We start from the raw sequence: 20,016 nt of genomic DNA, 5'->3' as shown, positions 1-20,016 counted from the left end.
TGAGTATTGAGGATTGAAGATTGAGGATTGAGGATTCAAGGTTGAGGATTGAGAATGAGGGCTGAGGGCTGAGGATTAAGGTTTGAGGACTGAGGACTGAGGATTGAGGATTGAGAATTGAGGATGGAGGATTGAGGATTGAGGATTGAGGATTGGGTATTGAGGATTGAAGAATGAGGATTGACGATTGAGGATAGAGTATTGAGAATTGAAGATTGAGTATTGAGGATTGAAGGTTGATGATTGAGGATTGAGGATTTTGGATTGAGGATTGAGGGTTGAGGATTGAAGGTTGAGTATTGAGGATTGAACATTGAGTATTGATGATTGATGATTGAGGATTGAGGATTGAGTATTGAAGATTGAGGATTGGGGATTGAGGATTGAGGATGGAGGATGAGCGGCTGATGGTTGAGGATTGAGGTTTGAGTATTGAATACGGAGAATTCATGATATTCTATTGAGTATTGGGAATTGAGGATTGATGGTTGAGTATTGAGGATTGAGGATTGAGGGTTGAGGATTGAGTATTGTAGATTGAGGATTGATTATTGAGGATTCAGGATTGAGGATTGAGGATTGTGGATTGAGGATTGAAGATTGAGGATTGAGGAACGAGGATTGAGGATTGAGGATGATGGCTGATGGTTGAGGATTGAGGTTTGAGGACTGAGGACTGAAGATTGAGGATTGGGTATTGAGGATTGAAGAAGGAGAATTGAGGATTGAGGATTGAGGATTGATGATTGAAGACTGAGTATTGAGGATTGAAGATTGAGGATTGAGGATTCAAGATTGAGGATTGAGAATGAGGGCTGAGGGTTGAGGATTGAGGTTTGAGGACTGAGGACTGATGATTGAGGTTTGAGAATTGAGGATTGAGGATTGAGAGTCGAAGATTGAGGATTGGGTATTGAGGATTGAAGAATGAGGATTGAGGATTGAGTATTGAGGACTGAGGATTGCAGATTGAGTATTCAGAATTGAAGACTGACGATTGAGGATTGAGGATTGAGGATTGAGGATTGAGGATTGAGGATTGAAGATTGAGGATTGGGGATTGAGGATTGAGGATTGAGGATTGAGTATCGAAGATTGAGTATTGAGGATTGAAGATTGAGGTTTGAGGATTGAGGATTGAGGATGGACGATGAGGGCTGAGGGTTGAGGATTGAGGTTTGAGTATTGAATACTGAGAAATCAGGATATTCTGTTTAGTATTGAGAATTGAGGATTGATTGTTGAGTATTGAGGATAGAGGATTGAGTATTGAGGATTGAAGATTGAGGTTTGAGGATTGAGAGTTGAGAATTGAGAATGAGGACTGAGGGTTGAGAATTGAGGTTTGAGGAACGAGGATTGAAGATTGAGAATTGAGGACTGAGGATTGACGATTGAGTATTGAAGATTCAGGACTGAGGATTGAGAACTGATGACTGAGGATTGAGGATTGAGGATTGAGCATTGAGGATTCAAGATTGAGGACTGTTTATTGAAGATTGAAGATTGAGGATTAAGGATTGAGGATTGGGGATTGAGAATCTAGCATTGGATATTGATTATTGAGGATTGAAGATTGAAGATTGAGGATTGAGGATTGGGGGTTGTGGATTGAGGACGAGGACTGAGTGTTAACTATTGATGCTTGGGGTCTGAGGATTGAGGATTGAGGATTGAGAATTGAGGATTGAGGATTGACGATTGAGGATTGAGGAATGAGGATTGAAGATTGAGTAATGAGGATTGAAGGTTGAGGGTTGAGGATTGAGGATTGAGCATTGAGGATTGACGACTGAGGACTGTGGATTGAGGATTGAAGATTGAGGATTAAGGATTGAGTATTGGGGATTGAGGATCTAGCATTGGAGATTGATCATTGAGGATTGAAGATTGAGGATTGAGGATTGAGGATTGCGGATGGAGGATGAGGGATGAGGGCTGGGGATTGAGGATTGAAGATTGAGGATTAACGATTGAGGATTGGGGATTGAGGATCTAGGATTGGAGATTGATTATTGAGGATTGAAGATTGAGAATTGAGGATTGAGGATTGCGAATTGAGAATTGAGGATGAGGACTGAGGTTTGAGGATTGAGGTTCGAAGAATGAGGATTGAGGATTGAGGATTGAGGATTGAGGATTGAGGATTGAAGATTGAGGATTGGGGATTGAGGATTGAGGATGGAGGATGAGCGGCTGATGGTTGAGGATTGAGGTTTGAGTATTGAATACGGAGAATTCATGATATTCTATTGAGTATTGGGAATTGAGGATTGATGGTTGAGTATTGAGGATTGAGGATTGAGGGTTGAGGATTGAGTATTGTAGATTGAGGATTGATTATTGAGGATTCAGGATTGAGGATTGAGGATTGTGGATTGAGGATTGAAGATTGAGGATTGAGGAACGAGGATTGAGGATTGAGGATGATGGCTGATGGTTGAGGATTGAGGTTTGAGGACTGAGGACTGAAGATTGAGGATTGGGTATTGAGGATTGAAGAAGGAGAATTGAGGATTGAGGATTGAGGATTGATGATTGAAGACTGAGTATTGAGGATTGAAGATTGAGGATTGAGGATTCAAGATTGAGGATTGAGAATGAGGGCTGAGGGTTGAGGATTGAGGTTTGAGGACTGAGGACTGATGATTGAGGTTTGAGAATTGAGGATTGAGGATTGAGAGTCGAAGATTGAGGATTGGGTATTGAGGATTGAAGAATGAGGATTGAGGATTGAGTATTGAGGACTGAGGATTGCAGATTGAGTATTCAGAATTGAAGACTGACGATTGAGGATTGAGGATTGAGGATTGAGGATTGAGGATTGAGGATTGAAGATTGAGGATTGGGGATTGAGGATTGAGGATTGAGGATTGAGTATCGAAGATTGAGTATTGAGGATTGAAGATTGAGGTTTGAGGATTGAGGATTGAGGATGGACGATGAGGGCTGAGGGTTGAGGATTGAGGTTTGAGTATTGAATACTGAGAAATCAGGATATTCTGTTTAGTATTGAGAATTGAGGATTGATTGTTGAGTATTGAGGATTGAGGATTGAGTATTGAGGATTGAAGATTGAGGTTTGAGGATTGAGAGTTGAGAATTGAGAATGAGGACTGAGGGTTGAGAATTGAGGTTTGAGGAACGAGGATTGAAGATTGAGAATTGAGGACTGAGGATTGACGATTGAGTATTGAAGATTCAGGACTGAGGATTGAGAACTGATGACTGAGGATTGAGGATTGAGGATTGAGCATTGAGGATTCAAGATTGAGGACTGTTTATTGAGGATTGAAGATTGAGGATTAAGGATTGAGGATTGGGGATTGAGAATCTAGCATTGGATATTGATTATTGAGGATTGAAGATTGAAGATTGAGGATTGAGGATTGAGGGTTGTGGATTGAGGACGAGGACTGAGTGTTAACTATTGATGCTTGGGGTCTGAGGATTGAGGATTGAGGATTGAGAATTGAGGATTGAGGATTGACGATTGAGGATTGAGGAATGAGGATTGAAGATTGAGTAATGAGGATTGAAGGTTGAGGGTTGAGGATTGAGGATTGAGCATTGAGGATTGACGACTGAGGACTGTGGATTGAGGATTGAAGATTGAGGATTAAGGATTGAGTATTGGGGATTGAGGATCTAGCATTGGAGATTGATCATTGAGGATTGAAGATTGAGGATTGAGGATTGAGGATTGCGGATGGAGGATGAGGGATGAGGGCTGGGGATTGAGGATTGAAGATTGAGGATTAACGATTGAGGATTGGGGATTGAGGATCTAGGATTGGAGATTGATTATTGAGGATTGAAGATTGAGAATTGAGGATTGAGGATTGCGAATTGAGAATTGAGGATGAGGACTGAGGTTTGAGGATTGAGGTTCGAAGAATGAGGATTGAGGATTGAGGATTGAGGATTGAGGATTGAGGATTGAGGATTGAGTATTGAAGATTGAGTATTCACGACTGAGGATTGAGGATTGAGGATTGAGTATTGTAGATTGAGGATTGATTATTGAGGATTGAGGATTGAGGATCGAGGATTGAGGATTGAGGATTGAAGATTGAGTATTGAGGATTGAGGAATAAGAATTGAGGATTGGGGAGTGAGGATCTAGGATTGGAGGTTGATTATTGAGAATTGAACATTGAGGATTGAGGACTGAGGATTGAGGATTGAGGTTGGAGGATGAGGGCTGAGGGCTGAGGATTGAGGTTTGAGTATTGAATCCTGAGAATTTAGTATATTCTATTGAGTATTGAGAATTGAGGATTGATGGTTGAGTATTGAGGATTGAGGTTTGAAGATTGATGATTGAGGATTGAGGATTGTGGATTGAGGATTGAGGGTTGAGGATTGAAGGTTGAGTATTGAGGATTGAACATTGAGTATTGATGATTGAGAATTGAGGTTTGAGGACTGAGGACTGAGGATTGAGGATTGAGAATTGAGGATTGAGGATTGAGGATTGAGGATTGAAGATTGAGGATTGGGTATTGAGGATTGAAGAAGGAGGATTGAGGATTGAGGTTTGAGGACTGAGGATTGCAGGTTGAGTATTGAGGATTGAAGACTGACGATTGAGGATTGAGGATTGAGGATTGGGGATTGAGGATTGAGGATTGAAGATTGAGGATTGAGTTTTGAGGACTGAGGACTGAGGATTGAGGATTGAGAATTGAGGATTGAGGATTGAGGATTGAAGATTGAGGATTGAGGATTGAGGATTGAGGATGGACGATGAGGGCTGAGGGTTGAGGATTGAGGTTTGAGTATTGAATACTGAGAAATCAGGATATTCTGTTTAGTATTGAGAATTGAGGATTGATGGTTGAGTATTGAGGATTGAGGATTGAGTATTGAGGATTGAAGATTGAGGTTTGAGGATTGAGAGTTGAGAATTGAGGATGAGGACTGAGGGTGGAGAATTGAGGTTTGAGGAACGAGGATTGAAGATTGAGAATTGAGGACTGAGGATTGACGATTGAGTATTGAAGATTGAGGATTGAGGATTGAGGACTGATAACTGAGGATTGAGGATTGAGGATTGAGCATTGAGGATTCAAGATTGAGGACTGTTTATTGAGGATTGAAGATTGAGGATTAAGGATTGAGGATTGAAGATTGAGTATTAAGGATTGAGGATTGGGGATTGAGGATCTAGCATTGGATATTGATTATTGAGGATTGAAGATTGAAGATTGAGGATTGAGGATTGAGGGTTGTGGATTGAGGACGAGGACTGAGGGTTAACTATTGATGCTTGGGGTCTGAGGATTGAGGATTGAGGATTGAGAATTGAGGATTGAGGATTGACGATTGAGGATTGAGGAATGAGGATTGAAGATTGAGTAATGAGGCTTGAAGATTGAGGGTTGAGGATTGAGGATTGAGCATTGAGGATTGAAGACTGAGGACTGTGGATTGAGGATTGAAGATTGAGGATTAAGGATTGAGTATTGGGGACTGAGGATCTAGCATTGGAGATTGATCATTGAGGATTGAAGATTGAGGATTGAGGATTGAGGATTGAGGATGGAGGATGAGGGATGAGGGCTGGGGATTGAGGATTGAAGATTGAGGATTAACGATTGAGGATTGGGGATTGAGGATCTAGGATTGGAGATTGATTATTGAGGATTGAATATTGAGAATTGAGGATTGAGTATTGCTAATTGAGAATTGAGGATGAGGACTGAGGTTTGAGGATTGAGGTTCGAGGAATGAGGATTGAGGATTGAGGATTGAGGATTGAGGATTGAGGATTGAGGATTGAGTATTGAAGATTGAGTATTCATGACTGAGGATTGAGGATTGTGGATTGAGGGTTGAGGATTGAGCATCGAAGATTGAGTATTGAGGATTGAAGATTGAGGTTTGAGGATTGAGTGTTGAGGATGGAGGATGAGGGCTGAGGGTTGAGGATTGAGGTTTGAGTATTGAATACTGAGAATTCAGGATATTCTATTGAGTATTGAGAATTGAGGATTGATGGTTGCGTATTGAGGATTGAAGATCGAGGACTGTGGATTGAGGATTGAAGATTGAGGATAAAGGATTGAGGATTGGGGCTTGAGGATCTAGGATTGGAGGTTGATTATTGAGGATTGAAGATTGAGGATTGAGGATTGAGGATTGAGAATGGAGGATGAGGGCTGAGGGCTGAGGATTGAGGTTTGAGTATTGAATCCTGAGAATTCCTTATATTCTATTGAGTATTGAGAATTGAGTTTTGATGGTTGAGTATTGAGGATTGAGGATTGAGGATTGAGGATTGAGGATTGAGTATCGAAGATTGAGTATGGATGATTGAAGATTGAGTATTGAGGATTGAGGATTGAGTATTGAAGATTGAGGATTGATGACTGAGGATTGAGGATTGAGGATTGATGATTGGGGATTGAGGATTGAAGATTGAGTATGGAGGATTGAAGATTGAGGATTGAGGATTGAGGATTGAGGATTGAAGATTGAGGACTGAGTGTTGAGGGTTGAGTGCTGAGAATTGATGTTTGTGGATTGAGATTTGAAGATTGTAGATTGGGGATTGAGCATTGAACCATGAGAATTCAGTATATTCTATTGTGCTTCGAGAATTGAGGATTGATGGTTGAAAATTGGTGATTGATGGTTGAGGGTTGTGTGTTGAATATTGAGGATTGAGGATTGTGGATTGAGGATTGAGGATTGAGGATTGAAGATTGAGTATTGATGATTGAAGATTGAGGATTGAGAATTGAGGGTTGAGGATTGAGGACGAGGACTGACGGTTGAGGGTTGAGGTTTGATGATTGAGGATTGAGGACTGATGACTGAGGATTGAGGATTGAGGATTGAGCATTGAGGATTGAAGATTGAGGATTGTGGATCGAGGATTGAAGATTGAGGATTAAGGATTGAGGATTGGGGATTGAGGACCTAGGATTGGATGTTGATTATTGAGCATTGAAGATTGAGGATTGAGGATTGAGGGCTGAGGATGGAGGATGAGGGCTGAGGGCTGAGGATTGAGGTCTGAGTATTGAATCCTGAGAATTCAGGATATTCTATTGAGTATTGAGAACTGAGGATTGATGGTTAAGAATTGAGGATTGAGGATTGAGGATTGAGTATTGAAGATTGAGGATTGATGATTGAGGATTGAGGATTGAGGATTGAGTATTGAGGATTGAGTATTGAAGATTGTGGATTGATGATTGACGATTGTGGACTGAGGATTGAGGATTGATTACTGAGCTTTGGGGATTGAAGATTGTGGACTGGGGATAGAGGATTGAATATTGAGTATTAAGGATAGAGGATTGGGGATTGTGGATCTAGAATAGGAGATTGATTATTGAGGATTGAAGATTGAGGATTGAGGATTGAGGATTGAGAATTGAGATTTGAGGATGAGGACTGAGGGTTGAGGATTGAGATTTGAGGAATGAGGATTGAGGATTGAGGATTGAGGATTGAGGATTGAAGATTGTGGATTGAGGATTGAGGATTGAGGATTGAAGATTGAGTATTGAGGATTGAGGATTGAAGATTGAGTATTGAGGATTGAAGATTGAGGATTGAGGATTGAGGATTGAGGATTGAGGATTGAAGATTGAGGATTGGGGATTGAGGATTGACGATTGAGGATTGAGTATTGAGGATTGAGGATTGAGGATTGAGGATTGCAGATTGAATATTGTGGATTGAGTACTGGGGATTGAGGATTGAAGATTGAGGATTAACGATTGAGGATTTGGGATTGAGGATCTAGGATTGGAGATTGATTATAGAGGATTGAAGATTGAGCATTGAAGATTGAGGATTGAGAATTGAGAATTGAGGATGAGGACTGAGGGTTGAGGATTGAGGTTTGACGAATGAGGATTGAGGATTGAGGATTGAGGATTGAGGATTGAGGATTGAGGATTGAGTATTGAAGATTGAGTATTGAAGATTGAGGACTGAGCACTGAGGACTGAGTACTGAGGACTGAGGATTGAAGATTGAGGACTGAGTGTTGAGGGTTGAGTGATGAGAATTGATGTTTGTGGGTGGAGACATGAAGATTGAAGATTGAGGATTGAGTATTGAAAACTGAGAATTCAGGATATTCTATTGAGTATTGAGAATTGAGTATTGATGGTTAAGTATTGAGGATTGATGGTTGAGGGCTGTGTGTTGAATATTGAGGATTGAGGATTGATGATTTTAGGATTGAGGATTGAGGATTGAGGATTGAAGATTGAGTATTGATGACTGAAGATTGAGTATTGAGGATTGAGGGGTGAGGACTGAGGATTGAGGATTGAGGATTGAGAATTGAGATATGAGGATGAGGACTGAGGGTTGAGGATTGAGGTTTGAGGATTGAGGATTGAGTATTGAAGATTGGGGATTGATGATTGACGATTGAGGACTGAGGATTGAGGATTGATTATTGAGCTTTGGGGACTGAAGATTGTGGACTGGGGATAGAGGATTGAATATTGAGGGTTAAGGATAGAGTATTGGGGATTGAGGATCTAGGATAGGAGATTGATTATTGAGGATTGAAGATTGAGGATTGAGGATTGAGGATTGAGAATTGAGATATGAGGATGAGGACTGAGGGTTGAGGATTGAGGTTTGAGGAATGAGGATTGAGGATTGAGGATTGAGGATTGAGGATTGAGGATTGAGTATTGAAGATTGAGGATTGATGACTGAGGATTGAGGATTGAGGATTGATGATTGAGTATTGGGGATTGACGATTGAGTATGGAGGATTGAAGATTGAGGATTGAGGATTGAGGATTGATGATTGAGGACTGAGTGTTGAGGGTTGAGTGATGAGAATTGATGTCTGTGGATTGAGATTTGAAGATTGAAGATTGGGGATTGAGTATTGAAAACTGTGAATTGAGGATATTCTAAAGAGGACTGAGGATTGACAATTGACTGTTGAGGACTGAGGGCTGAAGATTGACGATTCAGGATTGAGGATTCGGGACTGAGGTTTGAGGACGAGGACTGACGGTTGAGGATTGAGGTTTGAGGATTGAGGATTGAGGATTGAGAATTGAGGATTGAAGATAGAGTATTGATGATTGAGGATTGAGGATCGAGGATTGAGGATTGAGGATTGAGGATTGAAGATTGAGGATTGGGGATTGAGGATTGAGGATTGAGAATTGAAAATCGAAGATTGAGTATTGAGGATTGAAGATTGAGGTTTGAGGATTGAGGATTGAGGATTGAGGATTGAGTATTGTAGATTGAGGATTGATTAGTGAGGATTCAGGATTGAGGATTGAGGATTGAGGATTGAGGATTGAAGATTGAGGATTAAGGATTGAGGATTGGGGATTGAGGATCTAGGATTGGAGATTGACTATTGAGGATTGAGGATTGAGGATTGAGGATTGAGGAACGAGGATTGAGGATTGAGGATGATGGCTGAGGGTTGAGGATTGAGGTTTGAGGACTGAGGACTGAGGATTGAGGATTGAGAACTGAGGATGGAGGATTGAGGACTGAGGATTGAGGACTGGGTATTGAGGATTGAAGAATGAGGATTGACGATTGAGGATAGAGTATTGAGAATTGAAGCTTGAGTATTGAGGATGGAAGGTTGATGATTGAGGATTGAGGATTGTGGATTGAGGATTGAGGGTTGAGGATTGAAGGTTGAGTATTGAGGATTGAACATTGAGTATTGATGATTGAGGATTGAGGATTGAGGATTGAGGATTGAAGATTGAGGATTGGGGATTGAGGATTGAGGATGGAGGATGAGGTGCTGATGGTTGAGGATTGAGGTTTGGGTATTGAATACGGAGAATTCAGGATATTCTATTGAGTATTGGGAATTGAAGATTGATGGTTGAGTATTGAGGATTGAGGATTGAGGATTGAGGATTGAGTATTGTAGATTGAGGATTGATTATTGAGGATTGAGGATTGAGGATTGAGGATTGAGGATTGAGGATTGAAGATTGAGTATTGAGGATTGAGGAATAAGAATTGAGGATTGGGGAGTGAGGATCTAGGATTGGAGGTTGAATATTGAGAATTGAACATTGAGGATTGAGGACTGAGGATTGAGGATTGAGGTTGGAGGATGAGGGCTGAGGGCTGAGGATTGAGGTTTGAGTATTGAATCCTGAGAATTTAGTATATTCTATTGAGTATTGAGAATTGAGGATTGATGGTTGAGTACTGAGGATTGAGGTTTGAAGATTGATGATTGAGGATTGAGGATTGTGGATTGAGGATTGAGGGTTGAGGATTGAAGGTTGAGTATTGAGGATTGAACATTGAGTATTGATGATTGAGAATTGAGGTTTGAGGACTGAGGACTGAGGATTGAGGATTGAGAATTGAGGATAGAGGATTGAGGATTGAGGATTGAAGATTGAGGATTGGGTATTGAGGATTGAAGAAGGAGGATTGAGGATTGAGGTTTGAGGACTGAGGATTGCAGGTTGAGTATTGAGGATTGAAGACTGACGATTGAGGATTGAGGATTGAGGATTGGGGATTGAGGATTGAGGATTGAAGATTGAGGATTGAGTTTTGAGGACTGAGGACTGAGGATTGAGGATTGAGAATTGAGGATTGAGGATTGAGGATTGAAGATTGAGGATTGGGTATTGAGGATTGAAGAAGGAGGATTGAGGATTGAGGATTGAGGACTGAGGATTGCAGGTTGAGTATTGAGGATTGAAGACTGACGATTGAGGATTGAGGATTGAGGATTGGGAATTGAGGATTGAGGATTGAAGATTGAGTATTGAGTATTGAAGATTGAGGATTGAGGATTGAGGATTGAGGATTGAGGATTGAGGATTGAGGATTGAGGATTGAGGATTGAGGATTGAAGATTGAGGATTGGGGATTGAGGATTGACTATTGAGGATTGAGTATCGAAGATTGAGTATTGAGGATTGAAGATTGAGGTTTGAGGATTGAGGATTGAGGATGGACGATGAGTGCTGAGGGTTGAGGATTGAGGTTTGAGTATTGAATACTGAGAAATCAGGATATTCTGTTTAGTATTGAGCATTGAGGATTGAGTATTGAGGATTGAAGATTGAGGTTTGAGGATTGAGAGTTGAGAATTGAGGATGAGGACTGAGGGTTGAGAATTGAGGTTTGAGGAACGAGGATTGAAGATTGAGAATTGAGGACTGAGGATTGACGATTGAGTATTGAAGATTGAGGATTGAGGATTGAGGACTGATAACAGAGGATTGAGGATTGAGGATTGAGCATTGAGGATTCAATATTGAGGACTGTTTATTGAGGATTGAAGATTGAGGATTAAGGATTGAGGATTGAAGATTGAGGATTGAGGATTGAGGATTGAGGATTGAGTATTGAAGATTAAAGATTGATGATTGAGGATTGAGGATTGAGGATTGAGGATTGAGGATTGAGTATTGAAGATTGTGGATTGATGATTGACGATTGAGGACTGAGGATTGAGGATTGATTACTGAGCTTTGGGGATTGAAGATTGTGGACTGGGGATAGAGGATTGAATATTGAGGATTAAGGATAGAGGATTGGGGATTGTGGATCTAGGATAGGAGATTGATTATTGAGGATTGAAGATTGAGGATTGAGGATTGAGGATTGAGAATTGAGATTTGAGGATGAGGACTGAGGGTTGAGGATTGAGATTTGAGGAATGAGGATTGAGGATTGAGGGTTGAGGATTGAGGATTGATGATTGAGTATTGAAGATTGAGGATTGATGACTCAGGATTGAGGATTGAGGATTGAGGATTGGGTATTGAGGATTGAAGAATGAGGATTGACGATTGAGGATTGAGTATTGAGGATTGAAGATTGAGTATTGAGGATTGAAGGTTGATGATTGAGGATTGAGGATTGAGGATTGAGGATTGAGGATTGAGGATTGATGATTGAAGACTGAGTATTGAGGATTGAAGGTTGATGATTGAGGATTGAGGATTGAGGATTGAGGATTGAGGATTGATGATTGAAGACTGAGTATTGAGGATTGAAGATTGAGGATTGAGGATTCAAGGTTGAGGATTGAGAATGAGGGCTGAGGGCTGAGGATTAAGGTTTGAGGACTGAGGACTGAGGATTGAGGATTGAGAATTGAGGATGGAGGATTGAGGATTGAGGATTGAGGATTGGGTATTGAGGATTGAAGAATGAGGATTGACGATTGAGGATAGAGTATTGAGAATTGAAGATTGAGTATTGAGGATTGAAGGTTGATGATTGAGGATTGAGGATTTTGGATTGAGGATTGAGGGTTGAGGATTGAAGGTTGAGTATTGAGGATTGAACATTGAGTATTGATGATTGATGATTGAGGATTGAGGATTGAGTATTGAAGATTGAGGATTGGGGATTGAGGATTGAGGATGGAGGATGAGCGGCTGATGGTTGAGGATTGAGGTTTGAGTATTGAATACGGAGAATTCATGATATTCTATTGAGTATTGGGAATTGAGGATTGATGGTTGAGTATTGAGGATTGAGGATTGAGGGTTGAGGATTGAGTATTGTAGATTGAGGATTGATTATTGAGGATTCAGGATTGAGGATTGAGGATTGTGGATTGAGGATTGAAGATTGAGGATTGAGGAACGAGGATTGAGGATTGAGGATGATGGCTGATGGTTGAGGATTGAGGTTTGAGGACTGAGGACTGAAGATTGAGGATTGGGTATTGAGGATTGAAGAAGGAGAATTGAGGATTGAGGATTGAGGATTGATGATTGAAGACTGAGTATTGAGGATTGAAGATTGAGGATTGAGGATTCAAGATTGAGGATTGAGAATGAGGGCTGAGGGTTGAGGATTGAGGTTTGAGGACTGAGGACTGATGATTGAGGTTTGAGAATTGAGGATTGAGGATTGAGAGTCGAAGATTGAGGATTGGGTATTGAGGATTGAAGAATGAGGATTGAGGATTGAGTATTGAGGACTGAGGATTGCAGATTGAGTATTCAGAATTGAAGACTGACGATTGAGGATTGAGGATTGAGGATTGAGGATTGAGGATTGAGGATTGAAGATTGAGGATTGGGGATTGAGGATTGAGGATTGAGGATTGAGTATCGAAGATTGAGTATTGAGGATTGAAGATTGAGGTTTGAGGATTGAGGATTGAGGATGGACGATGAGGGCTGAGGGTTGAGGATTGAGGTTTGAGTATTGAATACTGAGAAATCAGGATATTCTGTTTAGTATTGAGAATTGAGGATTGATTGTTGAGTATTGAGGATAGAGGATTGAGTATTGAGGATTGAAGATTGAGGTTTGAGGATTGAGAGTTGAGAATTGAGAATGAGGACTGAGGGTTGAGAATTGAGGTTTGAGGAACGAGGATTGAAGATTGAGAATTGAGGACTGAGGATTGACGATTGAGTATTGAAGATTCAGGACTGAGGATTGAGAACTGATGACTGAGGATTGAGGATTGAGGATTGAGCATTGAGGATTCAAGATTGAGGACTGTTTATTGAAGATTGAAGATTGAGGATTAAGGATTGAGGATTGGGGATTGAGAATCTAGCATTGGATATTGATTATTGAGGATTGAAGATTGAAGATTGAGGATTGAGGATTGGGGGTTGTGGATTGAGGACGAGGACTGAGTGTTAACTATTGATGCTTGGGGTCTGAGGATTGAGGATTGAGGATTGAGAATTGAGGATTGAGGATTGACGATTGAGGATTGAGGAATGAGGATTGAAGATTGAGTAATGAGGATTGAAGGTTGAGGGTTGAGGATTGAGGATTGAGCATTGAGGATTGACGACTGAGGACTGTGGATTGAGGATTGAAGATTGAGGATTAAGGATTGAGTATTGGGGATTGAGGATCTAGCATTGGAGATTGATCATTGAGGATTGAAGATTGAGGATTGAGGATTGAGGATTGCGGATGGAGGATGAGGGATGAGGGCTGGGGATTGAGGATTGAAGATTGAGGATTAACGATTGAGGATTGGGGATTGAGGATCTAGGATTGGAGATTGATTATTGAGGATTGAAGATTGAGAATTGAGGATTGAGGATTGCGAATTGAGAATTGAGGATGAGGACTGAGGTTTGAGGATTGAGGTTCGAAGAATGAGGATTGAGGATTGAGGATTGAGGATTGAGGATTGAGGATTGAAGATTGAGGATTGGGGATTGAGGATTGAGGATGGAGGATGAGCGGCTGATGGTTGAGGATTGAGGTTTGAGTATTGAATACGGAGAATTCATGATATTCTATTGAGTATTGGGAATTGAGGATTGATGGTTGAGTATTGAGGATTGAGGATTGAGGGTTGAGGATTGAGTATTGTAGATTGAGGATTGATTATTGAGGATTCAGGATTGAGGATTGAGGATTGTGGATTGAGGATTGAAGATTGAGGATTGAGGAACGAGGATTGAGGATTGAGGATGATGGCTGATGGTTGAGGATTGAGGTTTGAGGACTGAGGACTGAAGATTGAGGATTGGGTATTGAGGATTGAAGAAGGAGAATTGAGGATTGAGGATTGAGGATTGATGATTGAAGACTGAGTATTGAGGATTGAAGATTGAGGATTGAGGATTCAAGATTGAGGATTGAGAATGAGGGCTGAGGGTTGAGGATTGAGGTTTGAGGACTGAGGACTGATGATTGAGGTTTGAGAATTGAGGATTGAGGATTGAGAGTCGAAGATTGAGGATTGGGTATTGAGGATTGAAGAATGAGGATTGAGGATTGAGTATTGAGGACTGAGGATTGCAGATTGAGTATTCAGAATTGAAGACTGACGATTGAGGATTGAGGATTGAGGATTGAGGATTGAGGATTGAGGATTGAAGATTGAGGATTGGGGATTGAGGATTGAGGATTGAGGATTGAGTATCGAAGATTGAGTATTGAGGATTGAAGATTGAGGTTTGAGGATTGAGGATTGAGGATGGACGATGAGGGCTGAGGGTTGAGGATTGAGGTTTGAGTATTGAATACTGAGAAATCAGGATATTCTGTTTAGTATTGAGAATTGAGGATTGATTGTTGAGTATTGAGGATTGAGGATTGAGTATTGAGGATTGAAGATTGAGGTTTGAGGATTGAGAGTTGAGAATTGAGAATGAGGACTGAGGGTTGAGAATTGAGGTTTGAGGAACGAGGATTGAAGATTGAGAATTGAGGACTGAGGATTGACGATTGAGTATTGAAGATTCAGGACTGAGGATTGAGAACTGATGACTGAGGATTGAGGATTGAGGATTGAGCATTGAGGATTCAAGATTGAGGACTGTTTATTGAGGATTGAAGATTGAGGATTAAGGATTGAGGATTGGGGATTGAGAATCTAGCATTGGATATTGATTATTGAGGATTGAAGATTGAAGATTGAGGATTGAGGATTGAGGGTTGTGGATTGAGGACGAGGACTGAGTGTTAACTATTGATGCTTGGGGTCTGAGGATTGAGGATTGAGGATTGAGAATTGAGGATTGAGGATTGACGATTGAGGATTGAGGAATGAGGATTGAAGATTGAGTAATGAGGATTGAAGGTTGAGGGTTGAGGATTGAGGATTGAGCATTGAGGATTGACGACTGAGGACTGTGGATTGAGGATTGAAGATTGAGGATTAAGGATTGAGTATTGGGGATTGAGGATCTAGCATTGGAGATTGATCATTGAGGATTGAAGATTGAGGATTGAGGATTGAGGATTGCGGATGGAGGATGAGGGATGAGGGCTGGGGATTGAGGATTGAAGATTGAGGATTAACGATTGAGGATTGGGGATTGAGGATCTAGGATTGGAGATTGATTATTGAGGATTGAAGATTGAGAATTGAGGATTGAGGATTGCGAATTGAGAATTGAGGATGAGGACTGAGGTTTGAGGATTGAGGTTCGAAGAATGAGGATTGAGGATTGAGGATTGAGGATTGAGGATTGAGGATTGAGGATTGAGTATTGAAGATTGAGTATTCACGACTGAGGATTGAGGATTGAGGATTGAGGGTTGAGGATTGAGCATCGAAGATTGAGTATTGAGGATTGAAGATTGAGGTTTGAGGATTGAGGGTTGAGGATGGAGGATGAGGGCTGAGGGTTGAGGATTGAGGTTTGAGTATTGAATACTGAGAATTCAGGATATTCTATTGAGTATTGAGAATTGAGTATTGATGGTTGAGTATTGAGGATTGAAGATCGAGGACTGTGGATTGAGGATTGAAGATTGAGGATAAAGGATTGAGGATTGGGGCTTGAGGATCTAGGATTGGAGGTTGATTATTGAGGATTGAAGATTGAGGATTGAGGATTGAGGATTGAGAATGGAGGATGAGGGCTGAGGGCTGAGGATTGAGGTTTGAGTATTGAATCCTGAGAATTCCTTATATTCTATTGAGTATTGAGAATTGAGGTTTGATGGTTGAGTATTGAGGATTGAGGATTGAGGATTGAGGATTGAGGATTGAGTATCGAAGATTGAGTATGGATGATTGAAGATTGAGTATTGAGGATTGAGGATTGAGTATTGAAGATTGAGGATTGATGACTGAGGATTGAGGATTGAGGATTGATGATTGAGGATTGAGGATTGAAGATTGAGTATGGAGGATTGAAGATTGAGGATTGAGGATTGAGGATTGAGGATTGAAGATTGAGGACTGAGTGTTGAGGGATGAGTGCTGAGAATTGATGTTTGTGGATTGAGATTTGAAGATTGTAGATTGGGGATTGAGCATTGAACCATGAGAATTCAGTATATTCTATTGTGCTTCGAGAATTGAGGATTGATGGTTGAAAATTGGTGATTGATGGTTGAGGGTTGTGTGTTGAATATTGAGGATTGAGGATTGTGGATTGAGGATTGAGGATTGAGGGTTGAAGATTGAGTATTGATGATTGAAGATTGAGGATTGAGAATTGAGGGTTGAGGATTGAGGACGAGGACTGACGGTTGAGGATTGAGGTTTGATGATTGAGGATTGAGGACTGATGACTGAGGATTGAGGATTGAGGATTGAGCATTGAGGATTGAAGATTGAGGACTGTGGATCGAGGATTGAAGATTGAGGATTAAGGATTGAGGATTGGGGATTGAGGACCTAGGATTGGATGTTGATTATTGAGCATTGAAGATTGAGGATTGAGGATTGAGGGCTGAGGATGGAGGATGAGGGCTGAGGGCTGAGGATTGAGGTCTGAGTATTGAATCCTGAGAATTCAGGATATTCTATTGAGTATTGAGAACTGAGGATTGATGGTTAAGAATTGAGGATTGAGGATTGTGGATTGAGTATTGAAGATTGAGGATTGATGATTGAGGATTGAGGATTGAGGATTGAGTATTGAGGATTGAGTATTGAAGATTGTGGATTGATGATTGACGATTGAGGACTGAGGATTGAGGATTGATTACTGAGCTTTGGGGATTGAAGATTGTGGACTGGGGATAGAGGATTGAATATTGAGTATTAAGGATAGAGGATTGGGGATTGTGGATCTAGGATAGGAGATTGATTATTGAGGATTGAAGATTGATGATTGAGGATTGAGGATTGAGAATTGAGATTTGAGGATGAGGACTGAGGGTTGAGGATTGAGATTTGAGGAATGAGGATTGAGGATTGAGGATTGAGGATTGAGGATTGATGATTGAGTATTGAAGATTGAGGATTGATGACTGAGGATTGAGGATTGAGGACTGATGATTGAGGATTGAGGATTGACGATTGAGTATGGAGGATTGAAGATTGAGGATTGAGGATTGAGGATTGAAGATTGAGGACTGAGTGTTGAGGGTTGAGTGATGAGAATTGATGTCTGTGGATTGAGATTCGAGGATTGAAGATTGGGGATTGAGTATTGAAAACTGTGAATTGAGTATATTCTATAGAGGACTGAGGATTGACAATTGATTGTTGCGGACTGAGGGACGAAGATTGAGCATTCAGGATTGAGGATTCGGAATTGATGTTTGAGGACTGAGGATTGAGTGTTGAGGATTGAGGATTGAGGATTGAGGATTGAGGATTGAGGATTGAGGATTGAAGATTGAGTATTGAGGATTGAAGATTGAGGATTGAGGATTGAGGATTGAGGATTGAGGATTGAAGATTGAGGGTTGGGGATTGAGGATTGACGATTGAGGATTGAGTATTGAGGATTGAGGATTGAGGATTGAGGATTGCAGATTGAATATTGAGGATTGAGTACTGGGGATTGAGGATTGAAGATTGAGGATTAACGATTGAGGATTTGGGATTGAGGATCTAGGATTGGAGATTGATTATAGAGGATTGAAGATTGAGCATTGAAGATTGAGGATTGAGAATTGAGAATTGAGGATGAGGACTGAGGGTTGAGGATTGAGGTTTGACGAATGAGGATTGAGGATTGAGGATTGAGGATTGAGGATTGAGCATTGAGGATTGAGGATTGAGTATTGAAGATTGAGTATTGAAGATTGAGGACTGAGCACTGAGGACTGAGTACTGAGGACTGAGGATTGAAGATTGAGGACTGAGTGTTGAGGGTTGAGTGATGAGAATTGATGTTTGTGGGTGGAGACATGAAGATTGAAGATTGAGGATTGAGTATTGAAAACTGAGAATTCAGGATATTCTATTGAGTATTGAGAATTGAGTATTGATGGTTAAGTATTGAGGATTGATGGTTGAGGGCTGTGTGTTGAATATTGTGGATTGAGGATTGATGATTTTAGGATTGAGGATTGAGGATTGAGGATTGAAGATTGAGTATTGGTGACTGAAGATTGAGTATTGAGGATTGAGGGGTGAGGACTGAGGGCGAGGACTGACGGTTTAGGATTGAGGTTTGAGGATTGAGGATTGCGGACTGATGACTGAGGGTTGATGATTGAGGATTGAGCATTGAGGATTGAAGATCGAGGACTGTGGATTGAGGACTGAAGATTGAGGATTAAGGATTGAGGATTGGGGCTTGAGGATCTAGGATTGGATGTTGATTATTGAGGATTGAAGATTGAGGATTGAGGATTGAGGATTGAGGATTGAGAATTGAGATATGAGGATGAGGACTGAGGGTTGAGGATTGAGGTTTGAGGTTTTAAGGATTGAGTATTGAAGATTGGGGATTGATGATTGACGATTGAGGACTGACGATTGAGGATTGATTATTGAGCTTTGGGGACTGAAGATTGTGGACTGGGGATAGAGGATTGAATATTGAGGGTTAAGGATAGAGTATTGGGGATTGAGGATCTAGGATAGGAGATTGATTATTGAGGATTGAAGATTGAGGATTGAGGATTGAGGATTGAGAATTGAGATATGAGGATGAGGACTGAGGGTTGAGGATTGAGGTTTGAGGAATGAGGATTGAGGATTGAGGATTGAGGATTGAGGATTGATGATTGAGTATTGAAGATTGAGGATTGATGACTGAGGATTGAGGATTGAGGACTGATGATTGAGGATTGAGGATTGACGATTGAGTATGGAGGATTGAAGATTGAGGATTGAGGATTGAGGATTGAAGATTGAGGACTGAGTGTTGAGGGTTGAGTGATGAGAATTGATGTCTGTGGATTGAGATTCGAGGATTGAAGATTGGGGATTGAGTATTGAAAACTGTGAATTGAGTATATTCTATAGAGGACTGAGGATTGACAATTGATTGTTGCGGACTGAGGGACGAAGATTGAGCATTCAGGATTGAGGATTCGGAATTGATGTTTGAGGACTGAGGATTGAGTGTTGAGGATTGAGGATTGAGGATTGAGGATTGAGGATTGAGGATTGAGGATTGAAGATTGAGTATTGAGGATTGAAGATTGAGGATTGAGGATTGAGGATTGAGGATTGAGGATTGAAGATTGAGGGTTGGGGATTGAGGATTGACGATTGAGGATTGAGTATTGAGGATTGAGGATTGAGGATTGAGGATTGCAGATTGAATATTGAGGATTGAGTACTGGGGATTGAGGATTGAAGATTGAGGATTAACGATTGAGGATTTGGGATTGAGGATCTAGGATTGGAGATTGATTATAGAGGATTGA

This window comes from Calliopsis andreniformis, unplaced genomic scaffold (genome assembly GCF_051401765.1).
Source record: "Calliopsis andreniformis isolate RMS-2024a unplaced genomic scaffold, iyCalAndr_principal scaffold0059, whole genome shotgun sequence".
Lineage (NCBI taxonomy): Eukaryota > Metazoa > Arthropoda > Insecta > Hymenoptera > Andrenidae > Calliopsis > Calliopsis andreniformis.
Note: the sequence above shows the minus strand (reverse complement) of the source record.